The following is a 16,016-nucleotide window of genomic DNA, read 5'->3' on the forward strand; positions in this document are numbered from 1 at the left end:
TAGGAGATCACCATACCTATCCCCTGGGGATCCCAATGGAATGGACCACACGCTCCCATGCAGACTAAAGCTACGAACTCCCTCCCTTCACCACCTGCTGCCCTGGAGGAGAGGGGAGCTTAGCCCACAGGGAGCCCAGCCTGGCAGAGCCGCATCCTGGCTGAGGAGGTGGTTTTGCACAGCAACCACGGCCCCGAGTAAATAAATAAAACCCAACCTTTGCACATATGACACTTTTGTCAGCAGGGCAGAGAGTTCATCAACTGCTCCTGATCAGGCCTATTTATAGCATGCAGGACAAAAAAAAAAAAAAAAAAAGACAAGAGCATGGTGTGTACTCTTGTTACAGCAATGCAAAGTAAACATCAAGTGCTGCCAGGTCAGAGGGGTTGGATTTACGCTCCCCGTGAGCAGATGCAAAGGCACTGTGACCACTCAGTGCAGCACAAGAGTAACCTCCAGGCTCAGTACTGGTGACTCGATGGTACAAGACATGCAGGTCCCTCAGTAATGCTCCATCCCGGAGCACTATTCACTTCTACACCCTCAAAAGGGTCTCATCCAGCTACAGACCTAACCTCACGGCAACACTTAGCTTTCATACACACACAAAATTTTCCATACACACTCAAAACACCCGCCTACAAACCAAGCCCACCCAGTGCTGAAAAACCTGAGCTCAGCACTTGTGTGCTGGGAACCAGGTCTGCCCCGCAGCTCTCTGCGGGCTGGAGCTCGCTCTGCAGCTCTCTGACCGATGAAATGTTCTGCTAAACTCATTAGTAGATCCGCAGCCAATATGCGTTTTTTCCTTAGTGCAGATGTGTGCACACTGCAAATTAGTAGATGTTTGTCTAAGGGAGTTTGCTTTTTTTTTTTTTTTTACTCCGTTCATACTCTTTATGATATTTAATATTAAGGGTGTGTTAGAAAAGTCCACTGCTTTAAAAGAAAGTAACTTCAGATCGTGAGATGGTAAAAGAAAACGGTTTCTTCTCTCCCACAAAACTCAGATTTAAGAATGTTCTCAGTTCTACATCAAAAAGAAACTAAAGCTTTTCAATGCATTATGCATAAGCCAGGGAACATCCATACCACATGAGTCAATAACTTGATGGAATAAGCTGGTGTGCAGGCGATCCAGCATCAAATACCTGAAAACGGAGACGTTCGCCCTCAGTTCCCAACATCCCAGGTACCCACCACCAAACCGTTTTGCACACATGTATGTATATACGTTTGGTTTCAGATTAGTCACAGATAACGCTAACTTCCAGGAAGGACTGACTGGTTTTACTGGGAGATCACAATCTAATTACACTTCTCTCGTGTCAGCCCACTGGTGTTGTCCTTTCCAATGTGCTTTTTAAAGTGCTGCAGCTAACCCCTCTATCCACATACTCACAGGCTTAGATGGGGAATATTAATTTCCCAGCTTGCCTGAGACAGAAAACTCCTTTCTGATCCCAGGTTTTGCCCAGGACTCCCATCCTAAACTGAAAAATCCACTCTGGACAAGTACGGTCCAACATGGAATATTCAAAAGCGGGTTATTGCTCAAAACACTTGTAGAACTCCATAAATGGGTGTTTTGCAAGACATCCCCACCATCACCTCTGTATTCAAGAGCTCTGATAACTCCACTGAGACACCCAACTACATGCAGGCTTGAGTTCTTCCTCACCTGACAGGTCTTGGTAGGGTTTCTTGGCAGCTCAGCTCTTAGTCTAAACCCCACCGTCACTGTTTCTCTAAGATACAGAGAAGAAACACCTCCAGATTCAAGGACAGCTGTTCATTTTGCTTGTCAGGGCACACCCCCAGTATTTAGACATTTCATCACCCCCCAGATCTTTTCCACAAACCCAGATCTTGGCAGGACTGAACAAAGCCACAGCAGTTGCAAGCCCTTGGAGCACCCGCTGTCTCATCTACATCTGTCTTTTCCCCAAACATTCAAGGTGTTCAAAGCAGAGACTGAACTGGGACCAAGCTCTTCTTCACATCAAACTCTTGCTTTGGAAGGCAGCACAGGGCTTGCTGATTTTTCTTGATAGGGATGGAATGATTAGGATTAATTTTAAATGTCAGCTTCAGATTCAGGTTAGTGCTTACCCTGTGGAAAGGACTAAGCTGACTTTAAGAAATATCACTTTCAAGATGGCATTTAAAGGAATCCCAGAGTTAATGTGATTTTTGTTTCTTACTTAAAAAGAAAAACGAAACCAAACCAACCAAAAAAACAGCCTTACTCTAAGGCACCATCAAATCCAGTAAGAGGAGAGCAGTCAGTGTCAACAGGCAATCTCTGTGGAAAAAAGCCAAATTGAAAAATATGATTTTTAAAGAACAAAAGGCTATCCATATCCTAAAGCTTGATTCAATTCAGCTTTAACAAGGCACAGCAGTGAGACAGAGTTGAAGAGCCTTGTGAAATGCTGCAAGATGTAATTGCAGATGAACTAAACTCCAGGATAAATGGGACAATATAATGATGAGTAAAAATTACACATACTAAGAGATGTTTTTAAGGAGAAATGAAAGAATCTCATGTAGAAGCAGTTGTTTCCTCCAGGCAGCGGATGTAGTCTTCCCATATTCACTATTTTAAAAAAATATCCCTGTCTTCATCCTCCAAAGCAAGGGAGAACACAACCTGAGTAGCGAGAGAAATACTGGTGCAGTATAGAGGGAAGCACCTTCCTCCTGCTCTTCCTTGCTGCTTGAAAGCTGTCCTGACCTCTGGCATCTGTTTTCAGCATAGCCCAGGGGAGATGGTTAGAGAAGGGCCAGAGATGAGGAAAGGAGAGACATGTTCATCAAGCCTGGGTATCAGGGTGAAAAAAGTTACTACAGGCAAGAGCACAGAGCTGCCAAAATCCCCAGACCACGATGTGGAAAGCTTTCTTCTTAATTATTCATTTGCTACGCCTTAACACTTTCATTACACTAAAATAACCGTACCTACACAATCTTTTTAGAAAAAAAGAATTAGCATCCAAATCAAACCCTAGAACCCTTCCAAGAAATTCTGCTGTGACAGAAGGAAATCGGGAATTTTCATGCAACACCCTTGGCCACACCATTTCACCTCCACATGCCCCATTCCCCTCACAAAGCTGGGGGGCAACAAAATGTGTCATCACCCCATTATCCCTCCAACAGCCACGGCCTCTCCTCCACCACCCTGGAGAGGCATGAGAGAAGGTCTGCCTCCAGTGCTTGCTCAAGGGGCACAGGGCTTTTAACATTAAAAAAAAAAAAAAAAAATCCAGCAAAGGCTATATTAATCTTCCAGAGAATATGGGGGCGGAGGGGTGGGGGGTGGGGGGAGTTGTTGGGGGTTTTGATTTGTTTTTTTAAACAAACCACACTGGTAAGTTTAATCATTTCATTTAGCCCAATCAGAAGAGTAGAAAAATATTTGTTAGATGCCAGAAACATTTCCTCAATAAAAAGGGGTGGCCTGTTGAGGTGTTTGCCTGCATTACCCCTGTGGGTGCTGGGAGGATGGACCTCGCTGCATCAAAACTGATCCCTCCGGAGCAGAGGGGAGCAGGGATGACCTGCCTCCCTCCACACTTAGGTAACAAATGCACACAGGGGTTGCTATCAAGAGACGCTTCTATAATCTCATATTTTTCCAGATTCAGGTGCTTTCCCCTCTCTAATGCCAACTCTCTCTCCTCCCAGATTTCCCATGAAAAATATGTCCAGACTCAAACCCTTAACCCTGAGCAAATATAAAAATACTTAAGCTGCCGGAAGCAATACATCTTCCCTTCACGTGATGGCTTCAGCTTTTTTTCCACTCAACAATCTGGATGCCGTGTTTATAAAACCAAAAGACTGTTTACACACTGTCCAAAAGTTGTTTAGCAAGACATTAAAGCTGCCAAATATTTTTCTGGAGTCATCTTTAAAACTACCCTTTGCTTTCCCTCCAGCAGGCTTAAAAAGGCTTGGACAATTTTCTGCACTCTGGTCTGCAAGGAAAATTATTGCCTTGAGATGCTTTAGCAGTAAAAAAGATCAATGAACGTTTTTATGGAGAATTATCCTTTTGTGCTGTTAGGGAAACAGCCAATTCGAATGTGGATTTAGGAGTCAAAACTCTGGGAGCGTGTTCTTGTATTTTTTCTGAAGATAGCTTTGTGCTGCAGAGTGGCATCCCGTCCTGGGCCCCAGTACCTGATCCATACTGGGATGTGAACACCCAGCAGTGCTGGAGGGGTTAATCCATCACCGGCCAAGGTCGGTGCAGCGATGGAGAGGGCGAAGGGCTGTTGCATGAAGCCTAAACCAAAGGGCTGGTCTCTGCCTGGTGGCTCAGGTGACTCACTGGGAAGGGGGAAACCTCACCAGGACCAGCCCTATGCTCGGGGAGCACTTCTGCAGGCTCACACCCAGCTCTCCCGGGGGAACCAGCCGCCCCGCGCCATCGCTGCGGCGAGGGAGAAGCGAGCGCAGCGCCTGGCCGGAGCCAAGAGCCACGAGTCTGTTTGACTCACGCTCCTGATGGTTTCCAAATGTTTCCCAGCATCCAGCCGTGACGCGAAGACGAATGTTTTGGAGGGGCTGACCCCATCCGTCCCTGCCACGGCCCAACTCTGAGCGCGTTTGGCCTTGGGGAGTGGGGCCATCAGTCATTACGGGAGTTTATCGAGTCTGTTTTGCACATGCCAGTGTCACTGGATTAAGCACTCTGATTACTTGCTCTCTAATTTCTGCTCAGCATTAACCCCCGTTTGGTGGAGCTGGCCTGAAGCGATGGATGTGCTGCTGTGAGCACCTGGCTGAGGTGGCTTCTGGGGACAACGTGGGGCCACAAGGCCACGAGCCAAGCTTGCTGGCCCATTTCACAGCGCGGGCACTGCCTTTCCAGCCCATTCCCGATTTCAGTCAGTGGCTTTAGAAGGTGAAAGGTTTCACATATCGTGAGCACCAACATCCCCAGCCAGGCGTGTCTCCGGGCTCCTCCACCCGGCCCTCCTGCTCCCCGCCTGCATCATCTGCTGCTCCAGGACCCAGAGTTCAGCGCCCAAGGTCAAGTTGCTGCTCCTTGGCAGCCTCTGCCCCATTAAATCTCAGCACCAGATGCGGGGGAAGAGCAATGCCAGCCCAGCTACCATTACAAATGTGCACAATAAACTGCCAGCCGAGCTCACGGCTCCTTTTGTTTAGAGGAGGAACAAAATAACCTCTATCCACTCAAGCTATTCGGGCTGAGTAGGAGGAACTGAGCTCGGGGTTGTTTATCAGAAACAAACTGGTGCAAATCCTATTTGTGCAAAGCTGCTTAAACCCTCTTGTTCAGAGTCTTTTCGGTTTGCCCGGTGCAGGGGTTGGCCACGTTTGCAGATAAGGGTCAGGGAAAAACAAGTTTACAGCCCAGGTTTGCTGTCAGCCTCGGCACCTGAGGGCTGCATTTCAAGCAGGCTAGAAATTTGCGGCTCTCCAGGATTGAAATAATAAATAAATCATAATTTCTAGGCTCTGTTACCTGCTGCTCAACAGAGCCTGAAAGGAAAATAAATGCAGATGAGAGGGGGAGGGCAACAAATCCTCAAAATTTCATCTCTCTTTTGGATTGTGTGTGCTTGTTGACTGGATGTGTCCTTGGCGAGCTGTGCTATCATCACGGGCTTTATCTAGGATGAAGGAACTGTTTTCAGGGCATTCAAAAGGGCAGAAAATTTAGACTTAAACTCTCAGTTATGAGAAGCAAACTCCACCATGCGCAGCGCAACAGCCTACTGTTAGTTTAATTGAGTTTTACCCACCTCATTTTAACTTTGTTAAAGCTGAAAAGAATTAATTTCTATTTAGAGGAAAGAGCGGCATGACATGTTTTTTTCCAAACAGACCCCCAGCATGGACTGCACCAAGATCTGGACCTTCCCAAAGTCCAAAGCGATGCTATGATCCAGATCAGGCACGTTCTCTATTCATAAAACTGAAAAGACCCTTCCTTTGAGAAGGAATATGTAAAGTCTTTTGTGTTTGCAGTTCAAATTTCTCAAGTGTGGAGTAAAACTGACCTAAATCCAAGAATTCCTGGCCACAGAGAGGCTTAAGCCACAGGTTTCTTTCCAACCTGGAGTAAAAAGTTGATTATTTAAAAAATAATTATAAATCAAAGTTTTCATTCAGTTGTGCAAGGAAAACTTTCCGATTTTGAAAACACTGATTTTCTTATCGGTTTTCTGTGATAGAGTGACTAGAAACAAGGCAGCTGGCATCAATGTTACACCATGTCTCTCTTTAATAATGCATTTCCTCCTGCCTTCATCCTCTCTCGTACAGGCTCCCTGGCCCAGCTGGCCCCCAGGGATGAACCCAGGACAATGCCTCTTTCCAACCCGACCTAACAAGGTCCTGCCTGGCAGTGCAGGGGCAGACATTGCTGGGAAGCCTTGTCCATGGGATAAAACAGGCAATAAAAAAAAAAAAAAAGAGTTGCATCATGCACCAGCAGCAAGATTCAATTTCGTTTCATTGAAATAATCAAATGTTTTGGGGACATTTCAGCAAAAGACTGTAATGTGAGTCAGGCTGACCTGATCCAGCATGATATACTCACTCAGCACTCCCCTGGCAGGAAATACAGCTGTGTTGAGCAGGGAATTTGCCGAGCAATCCTGAATGCTCGTGGGGTCATGGCCCCCCCATCCCCTCCGACAGCAGTGGGGGAGCAGAACAGCCGAGGGCTTTGCGAAAGCAAGCCTGATTTATTTTAGATTATATGAAAAGGATTTATTCAGGCACTAAAATCCTGATGCTCCCTCAGTCTGATCCCTGAGCACATCCCCAGGTAAGCAGCCCTAATTCCCAGCCAAGTTGCCCAAGACCCCCCATCAGCACAGCCATGGGTACAGCTCAGATTTAAACCTCACTGGTGAACATTCTTCTTCTTCCTCTGGTCACCCCCAGAGGGTCAGAAGAGTTGACAGAACTGAGGATTTTCCCTTTTCCAACCTGGCAAAGAAGCCCAGACCTGGATGCTCAGCCACCGGAGTTCAGAGTTCACTCTTCACTCAGCTCCAGCTCCAGGGCTTGAGGCAATTAATTAACCAGCACTATACAAGGGGACGGTGAAGCCTTTTGCATAAAATATTTATTTCCCAGGAAGAGGAGGAGGGAAGATGCCGCTTAAAACATTCTTTGGGATGCCTAAATAATCCAGCCCAGATGGAAAATGTGTTTATAAAAAGGAAGATATCAAATACAAAGCAATTCTAGGGGAATGCAGAAGGGCAGGAATAGAAGGGAAACAGCCAGGGCAGTGCAGTTCACAGCTTTCACACTGCAGGTGATACCCAGTGCCATGAAATCCAAAATCTGGTCCTCTCTAATTTTTTTTTTCAACAGCACAAACAGGATTATTTTTCTCATCACAAGTGGAGGTTGGACAAGAAAATAACAGCACAAACCATTTAGGTGAAGGTAAATGGAAAGAAACTGCAGCTTTCTTAAGAAAAAAGAAAAATAGGGCTAGAGAAAGAGGATGCAGGTGATCAATCCTCTCCCTTTTGCAGGTGGGAGCATCAAAAGTTTAGGATACTTTAGAAATTAAGAAATGAGCTGTGCAGATGAGTCACAAACCAACATTTAGACCTAAAATCTAGGGAAAATTTACAGTGTTGAGAAGTATGGATTTACTTTCCCTTTACTGTAAGGCTCCTTTCATGGTATTGCTCAGCACCTCAGGGATACTGCGTGCAAGAGAAAAGCAGACATGAAATGGCCGTAGGATTAGAACAACAACATTTTAAAATGGACTTAATCTCAGAGCAATTAGAAGCAGTAGTCACCACCACTTAGCAAAATTAACATTAAAAGCTATCACAGAAATCAACCACCGATGGATCAGACCTTCATCATGCCTCTGCAGAGACTCAGCCCAGAGACCATCCTCCAAAGGCCTCACCAGTGCAGAGCTCCTCAGCTCCTCTGCAAAGCCAACAGGCTCCAGTACCCAGAGCAGGATTTTTAGGGCTCTCTATCATCAGCACAACGATAACAGCGATCACTTCACAGCTCTTCAAGAGCCTCTGCTATTAGCAGCTGCCATCAGAGGGATGAGAGCAGCTGGGATGTTGCAAAGCTCTTGCCCTGGGACAACAAGCTCAGACACTCAGCGATTTATTTTTTTTTTTTTTTCCCCCCAGCATAACAAGCACAAATTAACCCGGAGCCACAAAAAGATTCAGCAAAGGGTCAACAAAGCTCATCCAAGCCAGATGGTAGCAGTCCTGACCAAATTCAAAGGCCTCTTCCCTGCTTAGTCTTCTCAGCCCTAATCTAGATAAAAGCCCTTGCTTCTTGAGCAAAGAGCTTATTTTCCACAGTAAGAACATGAGGGTGTTAAATCTTGGAGAGCCAGGGGAGTATTGCTATTTAGGGGAGGGGATGAGACATCCCAAGACCCAGCTGTCTCATATCTTGCTCTGAATGTTCCCAGTTTCACCCTTGTATGTAACTGGAGGCAAATCAGTAGAGGACATGGGATTGCCTATACCCCCATCAGGAAAGAGCCAAAGCTCTTCAAAGTAACTTCAGTTGGTTGAGACCATGGCTTCAGACCCCTGAAATAACAATTTTTCCAACATGCATTCTCATTTTCAGACATTTTAGACCTGGGTTTGTAAGGCTATATAGGATCCCAAATGCTAGAGTAAGCCCACCCATAAGCAAATCCCTGTGGGAAAGCCAACCCTGTGTCTCTCTGGATCACTCCAAAGGCTATTTGCCAGGGATGGAATCTGGATTTCCGTAAGACACCTTCAGAAGGAAACCTGTGCTTGGACACGTTACCCCAGGGGCACATCTGGCACTGGAGGGTCAACCCATGAATAAGCAGACACACCAGGGTTCCTCATGCTGTCGTGTGGGAATGCTGTGACTGTAAACAGGAGGAAAAACTCACGAAGGCACAGGGAGACCTCCACTCTCAGGCACCTTCTAGACCTTGCTCCTGCTATCAAGATGGTTATCAACATCACCAGCTGCATTTCTGCTGCCAAGGACAGGAGCAATGTCAGCTGGCTGGCAGCTGCAGATAAGTGATGAGCAGATGGATGAGGCAGGATGGATCCCGGGGGGTAGGAGGGAAAGATATAGGCCTGAAAGTCTTAAAAGGCACAAGAAGAAAGATAAATCAAATCAAAGTTAAATGCTGCAACTCTCCCTCTCGCTACAACCTTTGGCACTGAAGTAATCCAGGAGTGCTTTGAATTCCTGCAGAGAGGGCTCTGAACATCTGATTTTGAATTCGAGCCGCAGTGCAGAGCCGCGAGCGCCAGCAGCATCAACCCAGAGCGTGGTGGGAAGCACCGTGTCCTGCCTTTCTTCCTGGCCAGCCCAGGGAGGCTTACAGACCTTGCCACCCCCACGAACCTCTTATTTAACAAACATTGATACTGAGATACGAGACTGCCACCTACGACTACAGCAGCCTCACGCCAACGCTCTTTCCTGCTGGGAGTATCAATCCTGTCCCAGTCCAGGGCCCTTTATCTTCTCAACCATGGGACAGAGAGTTTTTATCCCTGTTTTGCAGATGAGGACATGAAGCAAGAGGCAGACTGGAGCAGGAGCATGAGGTGGTCTCCAGAAACCAAGGTCAGGATCTCTCTCACATTAACCCAAGCTCGTATCTTTGCCACAACAGGTGAGTTCATTATTTTTTTATTTAAAAAAAATAAACTGCAGAGGTACAGCTATGTTTCTTATTCAAGCCTGCTTTCTCTTAATGCACCCCTAGCTCTGTAAAGCATTTCCCGACCAGACGCAGCAGTCTTCAATTCTTCATGAACAGCAGTTAGTCTCGCCACAGTTTTTATTGTGCATCATGAATTTTAATAGAAATACACACAAACTCCAATCCCTCAGCGCCAAGGCATCGAGGAGGGTGAGGTTTGTACAAGGTAAGAGAAGCTACTGGTGTTTTAACACAGTCACAGTGAGTGGTTGTGGTAGGTGAGGGAGAGCCCAGCAGAGCCAATTCCATCCATGGAGACTGTGGAGCTGCCTGCAACTTAGAAATCATCTTGGTCAGGTCCTACATCACAGCAGGGCATCCTGCTCCATATGAGCATTTGCCAAAGCTACGGCAGCCCCCCAGAACACCCCAAAACCCCAAAAAGAAACCAGTGAACCTGCCCACTCCCATCTGACACGCAGCACTTCCCACCCCATCTCTCCACCCATGCACACACAGGAGACAGCCCCACGCACCGGCAGCCCTCCCTGCTGTTAACACCACCCCTTGATAAGCAAGGCAAAAAGCTCCAAACACAGACCTCAAACCAATCCAGAGACATCAAAGAGACTTCTGGCTTAAATGATCTTTCTGGTTCTACTGACAGGGGTCTTCTTCATTGTGGCTTTGGTAGCAAATCAATCAATCGCTTCGCTTTCTCTTTACATCAGCCTCAAAAATGCCTCCCCCGCCATTTACAGACATCCGTGCTGGCATGATGCAGATCCCCCTGCCTTCCCACATGGGACAGATTAGTGATTCACCCTCTGGTTTCAGCACCTCTGAAAGCCCAAGTAATTAAACTTAACTCCTTTAACACATCCTTGGCATCTTCTCCTAGAAGGTTAAAACAAACCAACACAAACACTTTCGTTTGCCAGAAGGAAAAGCAACCCCTACTAATGCTCAGCATGAAGAAGCTTGGGTGACAGGATGGGTGGACAGTCAGTTCAGTGGAGGGTTTCCCATTTCCAGGAACGGGCTCACAGGCATGCCAAAGGTCACAGTGTTACTGGCAGCTTTCTGCAACAGCAGAAACCCCAGAGGCTCGTGGCTGGAAGTGACCTATTTTGGGAAAATGAGCAGAACAATGCCCAGAGCACCCTCTCCCCTCAGAGAGGGCAGTGGGGAGGGTTGTTTCCCAAAATCTCTTGGCAGCAAGGTACTATCTTATTTTGCAATCAATGGCACACTTAGGGGCAAAGCCACGTGCCACAGGAAATAAGGCTGGGAGGAGGAGACAGCAGCATTACCAGTGTTACTAAGAAGCACCAGAAGACAGATCTCTCCAGCCGATGGCTCTCCTGGGCTGTCCCATGCAGATACGGCAGCTCCTGGACATGTTGTGCTTCCACAGAAAAGAACATCTGCAAGCTGCTCTCAGGAAGTTTGGCCAAAAATAGCAGATGCCTCGTGCTATCCTCAAGAGTCACAAGCTTTTGGACCTCCTGAGGTCACACCATGGGACTCACATGGAGAACACCCATAATCAGCTCTTACTCCATTTACCAGCCTCCTCCTTCACACCACAGCAGAGCTGTCTCAGTTCTAAAAGCTCCTGCAGGCCATGCAGGAGACAAAGAGAGATGCTTTTTGCTTTTGAAGATCCTCCGAGAGGTACTCTCAGTGGAAAATATGAGACCATCTTGCCCTAAGCATGGCAGCAAACAACCCAGAGGCATGAGTGTGTCCGAGTCTCACCAGCACACAGGGTAAGCAGCAGCTCTCGTCACTGAGGTTCCTGACCTGCAGGTCAATGCATGTCACACACCTACTGCTCAAAGTAGATTATTAAGCCACACATGGAAGGATTCAACACTATCAGAAATGTTGGTTTCAGCAAGCTTCTGTAAGCTCATGAACTTAAACACCAGCCCTGCTCATATGCAGCAGCTCAGCCCAGTAAGCAAACTTTTGCCAGGCCTGTTCCCATCCCCGTCAGCCCCCAAAGGCTAATGCTCCCCACGCCTGGGTAACAACCACTCAGTTCTAATCTGATGGTTAAGATATTCACATGGCAGCCAGATCAGCACAGCGCCAGATGGCCTCGAGAGACTTAGAGCTGCAAGAGTTTAGCAGAGATGCCAGCAGCAGATGGCAGGTAATTGGAGAAGCCCCTCACCTTCACCCAGAACAGCCAGCACCCTCCCTGCATGGAGTGTTCCTTCTCCCAGGGAGCATCACCACGTCCTCTCCACCCCATCCCATCCTGGAATGTTAGCCAGGACTTCATTATTGGGCAGCTATGAATTTTAGCTCAAATTTAGCTCTATCTGCTGCTGTGATGCCATGAATGACTCAAGGGGAGCTCTCAAGGCTGGCACATCAACCTGAGGTTGTATTATTCAGTGCATGCTCACACTTAGCTCTCCAGTTTTCAGCAGATCTGCTTAGATCCCAATTCTCAACGACAGGGAAGTGTTTCTCTAAGTATTTTGACTTTGTCAGGGTGACTGTTCTGGGGGTCCATTATCCCCCCCAGCACATTCAGCCACCCCAGTCAAGAAATAGCAGGCAAGTCCCAGCAGTGCTGGGCTCCAACAAACCCTGGACCCTGGTGGACTCCTTCCTCCAGCCAGTTTCAAGCTGCTCTAACTGACACTAGGGTCCATGCCAGCCTCCAGCTGTGCCCAGGCTTTGAGAAGATGACGGCTGCCTTGTGTGCCAGGCTGCGGGTTTCCCCCTGCGCCACAGTCACTTCTTTGTTTTGTGTGCATGTACAGTCATGCCCGGGCAACAGCTTGGAGGAGAGCGCTTTTCTACTGAAAAACTGTTTTGTGTCAGCCTCCGTCCCTTCTGCACACAAAATGCTGGGGAGACAGTAAGCCCTGCAGAAGGGCTGCATTGACACCAGGCAGGTTGCGGTGCTCCAGCGATGGCAGAGCATCCTCGTGCGAGTGGCATGGCCAGGGCAGGTGCTGCTGGGAGATCTCCCGTAATGAAGGCTTCCTCTATGCCTACAAATCATTTCATTCATGCACGATGGAGTGTCGTAAATAATTATAAGCGAGCTGTGCTCCTGGAGCACTGTGTGCAGGGCAGGTTGCTGGGAGCTTTCCTCGCTTGCTAACAGCCAGCAGGAACCATGCACGTGTCTTCATTCAAGCAAGATCCAAAGCAAGGGGAGAAAGGAAAAGAGTTCCCTCACCTCCCCTCCTTCCCCACCTGTTCCCTCACACAGGAACTGTGGCTTTGTTTAAAATAGGAGATGGGGGAAAGCTCAAATCCTCCAAAAAACAATTAGATGCCTAATTCCCATTGCCTTCAGAGCAAAGTTAGGCACAGGACCTGGGCCCTACTCAAGAGATACTAGTGTCTTGCTGAAGGCAAGGGTTTGAGGCATCTTTCTGGAAATACCACCTCTCTCCTCCTGAAATTGCTGTTGATACCAGTTCTGAATTAAAACAAACCCTGTGCTTGTTAGCCAGGACCAGTGTCAGACCTGGTGGGCTGAGGTTTATGACTGGCACAATGGGGAAAGGCAAATCCTCCACACCACCTCCTTTAATCAATAGCAGGAACAGGCTTGTCTAATTGCTTTGACCTTTGCTCTTTAAGCCTTCTGCTCACCAGGCTAGGCTTCAATGGGAGATCTGCAAGCCAAATTTATTCCTTACATTAAATTTTCTGCTGTTCCCTTTCCCTGTGTGGGAACAAGACCCAGGAAAAATTAACTAATTCCCCAGACTCTTCCCAAGCAACTGCAGATGTGGAAGGACCTGTGGGAACAGAACCAAGCGGAGGTAACGGGCTGTCTCTGCTGCACTGAATGTATCAAGGAGCTACTTCTCTCTGACACTCACCTGGAGTGAGCATGAGTTTGTAGGACCAGCTTTGAGCCAGTCTAGAAGCCCTACAAAGCAGCCCTGGGAATGCTACAGGGCCTCTGTCACATGAAGAATTTTTTTCAATTAAGAGTGCATCTGTGGCTTCAGAAGCTACTCGGGGGATACTATGTGCCTACTGAGTGCCAAGGCTGGATGCATTGTTCATTGAAAATACAGATGGACGCTAAGAGACAAGGCATTTTGTCAGGAACAAGGTGTCTCAGCACGGTATGGTCTCCTGCGTGGGGACGTGGTGGAGAGCAGGACTGCAGGAGGGGAGCAGCACAGGCATGCTCCTGGCTGGCATCCAGAGCCCCCCTAAACCCAGCAGGTCTCTGTGCCCTGGCTGGGAACACCTCTCCCATGGGGAGATCTCAGCTCTCCCTTTCCCCATCGGCACCTCAGCTGGATTCAGTGCAAGAAGAGATGCCAAGGGGCACGGCCTCAGCTAGAAGCTACAGATAAAAAGTCAACTGCACTGAAAAATCCCCATCTTCACTCCTACACCTGAGCTCGCTGCACAAAACCTGGGCACTGACTGAGTCCAAATGAACACTTGGGAATATCAGGGGTAAAGGCTGGAAAACTGCTGCTGTTCAAACAACTTCTCATCCCTTCCTAAATGAAACCCCCCTATTTTAGGGGGGTCCACAACATCTGACAAGGAAATACTTCTCAGGAAGGAGGCAAGTATCCTACCTTTGCTCCTTACGCTCGTTCAGGAGATGCGGCCACAACACCCAACAGATGCAGAACCTGACTCCCCAGCAGCCCCAACAAGGGATATTCCCACCTCCCTTTGGGGTCACAGACACCCCAGGAGGGCTGTGGGGTCCCCGGGATGGAGCATTTCACCAAGAAAAGGGCCCTTGGAGCACCAGGCAGTGCCAGGAGCACCAGCTGCTGACCCGAGTCCCCGAAGGGCTCTGGCTGAGTCTGCTCTGAGTGGGTCGGGGGGCACCACGGACAGACAGACGGACACACAGCCCCTACCAGCCTGAGCAGGACTCAGGACACCTTAGACCCCCCCTTCTCTGCTGCCGATTTCTTTGTGTAGCTTTGCCAGAGCTGATTTTCCCCTTCCTGCCCTTTCTCCGCAGGATCCGAAGCACAAAGGGGTTCGTGTATCCCACCCCCTCCCAGCCCCGCTCAGGTGCCCGCTCTGCGCAGCTTTGGGGTACTGCTGCTCCCCAAAGGCAGCAGACCCGTCCCCCGCCCGGCAAAGCCTTAAAAAAATTTAAGGCCGAGCTCTTGCTACCATCTAGCGGTGCTGCTCGGGGAGAGCTGCCACCCAGCACCAGCCGCTCCTCAGCCCTGCCCGGGTGCCACCGCCTTGCTCCCGGCCTCCAGCTCACCCTGCAGAGCCCCCGCAGGCTGCAGCCCCCCCTCCTCGCCCAACTGACAGTTTCCAGTTTGTCTCAGTGCTACAAATTATTTGCTCGCAGGAGTTTCCAACTTATTTTCCTGACCCAGGTCAGTTCTTGGTTTCTCCTTGTTTCCAGGCTCTAGGTCACCCACCTTAGCTCAGATCTCAACAAGAATTTCCTTGGGAATCTTCATTTTTCAAGCTGCTTCCTCCCTCCCCGAGGCTTAGTGAACACAGCAGGTTTACAGGAGAGCAAGGCTCAAAGATGAGGAGCACATTCGGCCACCCCCATTGCTCTAAGCCCTGTAGCAAGCCCGTAGCCCACTGACCACAGTCTCCTAAACCCCTTTTTGCTCACTCTGAAGCCTAGTCTTGCCCTACAACAGCAAAGGCACCGCTGGAGACACCCCACACCCCTACAGCCCCCCCCCCCCCAGGCAGGGACTCACAGAGTTGGAGGAATCCAGTAACTCCAGTGCAACCAGTTCACTTCCAAACAGTTATGAGGATTGTACTCAGCCATTGCACCCAAACCAGCAATTTACTGGCTCAAATACCTCTCCAGGGTTCCCTGAGGAGACAAGTCACCTCGCTGGCCAAGGAGCAACAGATGGCAACTGCCCCAGCTCAACCACAGCCTCCCACTGCCCAGCTGAGGAGCAATGAGGGGTAATTGGCATCTCCTGTGGGTAATGACCAGGATCCATCTCACAACCTTCTCCACCTGTGTTGGGCCAGGGCTCCCAGCCTGTCTGGTTCTAGATAAATGCCAGACCAGCTCTCCCTCAGTGGTTTACATGCAATGGTTCTTCCTTATAGCTCTGCAAAATGGTGATGACACCCATCAGAGACCCTTCACAACAGAGCAGGCAGTAACCTGGCCCCAGCTCCTCAGCAAACACTGCCTGCCAAAGAAAGGAGAGGGTAAGAGTCCAGAAGAAACAAACTCCAGGGTGAAAATCCTGCCTGAGGTGTTGAGCTGTGGTGAGCGCCGCTGGGAGGAGATGCGTGCAGCACAGCCTCCACTATGGGCCACAAAATCACATTTCTTACCCGTTTG

General features: G+C 48.7%; 1 long non-coding RNA gene across 1 annotated transcript; it reads right to left on the minus strand.

Annotated features, from left to right (window-relative positions):
* Positions 1-9,766: 9,766 nt before the first annotated feature.
* LOC141968454 (uncharacterized) lies at positions 9,767-11,181 on the minus strand. The gene is made up of 3 exons (XR_012634877.1): positions 11,017-11,181; positions 10,305-10,600; positions 9,767-10,033 (listed from the first exon to the last, which is right to left on the minus strand). It is a non-coding gene; the product is annotated as an uncharacterized LOC141968454 (long non-coding RNA).
* Between the last annotated feature and the right edge of the window lie 4,835 nt (positions 11,182-16,016).

Source organism: Athene noctua, chromosome 19, assembly GCF_965140245.1.
Source record: "Athene noctua chromosome 19, bAthNoc1.hap1.1, whole genome shotgun sequence".
NCBI lineage: Eukaryota > Metazoa > Chordata > Aves > Strigiformes > Strigidae > Athene > Athene noctua.